Source organism: Onychomys torridus, chromosome 7 (genome assembly GCF_903995425.1).
Source record: "Onychomys torridus chromosome 7, mOncTor1.1, whole genome shotgun sequence".
NCBI classification, from domain to species: Eukaryota; Metazoa; Chordata; class Mammalia; order Rodentia; family Cricetidae; genus Onychomys; species Onychomys torridus.
In genome coordinates this window covers 60,535,811-60,537,401 of record NC_050449.1, presented here as the reverse complement: position 1 = coordinate 60,537,401, position 1,591 = coordinate 60,535,811, and the positions used below count along the sequence as shown (strand labels likewise).

Sequence of the window (1,591 nt, the reverse complement as noted above, 5' to 3'; positions counted from 1 at the left end):
AGTGGTTCATAGCACTGGCTGCTCTTGCAGAGGACCTGGGTTCAATTCCCAGGATCCACATGGTGGTTCACAACTATCTGTAACTCCAGTTCCAAGGAATGTGACCCCCTCTTCTAACTAGGCACACGCATGGTACATATCCATACATACAGGTAAAACACATACGAAGGAAAATGAAATTAATATTTAAAATATAAAATAGATAGGTGGAGGATCCAGCCGTGATGGTGCACACCTGTAGTCAAATTGCTTGTGGTGCTAAGGCAAGAGGATCAGGAATTTGAGAACAAGCTGGGGTACTTAGTGAATTCCAGGCCCACCTGAGCTGTAAAACATGAGCCTATCTCAATAAATAAATAAATAAAGCAATAAACAAACAAAACAAAATCAAAGGGGCTGGAGAGATGGCTCGGTGGTTAAGAAAACTTACTGTTCTTGCAGAGGACCCAGGGCTTGGTTCCCCCAACAAGAGCAGCATAATTACCTGTATCTCCGGTTCTAGGGGATTTGATGCCCACTACTGGCCCCCATACACTTAGGTACACACGTACACATAAAATAAAATAATTGTTCTACAAAATGAACAAAATAAGAGGAAGAGACTTGAATGGATATTGCTTCACAAAAGATGTATATGCTACTTTCAATATCCAGAAAGTTGAATCCATAATGGTTCTTTTTGTCATTTTTTTTTTTTAAGACAGGGTTTCTCTGTGTGATCCTGACTGTCCTGGAACTCACTCTGTAGACCAGGCTGGTCTTGAACTTACTGAGATCCACCTGCCTTTGCCTCCTGAGTGCTGGGATTAAAGGTGTGCACCAATTCTTTTATAATTCTATTGACCCTCAGTGAAATAAGAGTTAGACAAGACTAACCACTGAATATATTTTTGCATTGACCCACTTAGAAAAAGTAATTTTTTATTTTGGGGGAGGGGTTTTTCTAATCTCAGTCCCCCTCCCTTTTTCTTCTGTTGAAACTGTATCAAATCATTTTACTGTAGTTTTATTTAATGTGTAAACTACATTGCTGTACATAACGTATATCTTAATTTATAAAGAGAGCACTTATAACTAAGGAAAAGATGTGTAAATAGTCACTGAACTTAGCAGCAGCAGCTCTCAGAGGAAATGCAAAGCAGAACCTCGGTGAGATTCAGTTCCTACCTGCTGGGGTGGCTGTCAACAGGAAGCCAATGTTGGCAGCTAAGGGAGGAATCGTAACTGTGAGGCCATGCTGGTGGGCAGGAGAAATGCCGCCCTTTGGAGCACCAGTAAATACAGAGTTAGGAAATGACTCTGCAATTCCACTTTCAGCTGTAATTTCTAAGAGAAACGAAAACCTGCATTTCGACAAGAAATTGTTAGTGTTTGTAGCAACTTCGTGTGCAATGGTTAAAACTAGAATAACCCAGTCCACTAGTAAGTGCATAAGTGAACTGTGTTATAACCATACATGCAATACTACTTCTTGTTGAAAAACAGCAAGCCATGCTCACTTTGGCAGCATGTATACTAAAACAGGAACAATACAGAGAAGATTAGCATGGCCCCTGTGCAAACTCAAATTCATGAAGTGTTCCATATTTGT

The 1,591-nt window shown here is 40.3% G+C and overlaps 1 pseudogene; it reads left to right on the top strand.

Moving 5' to 3' along the window:
- The first annotated feature begins 1,491 nt into the window (after positions 1-1,491).
- On the top strand, positions 1,492-1,591 carry LOC118588097 (annotated as a pseudogene).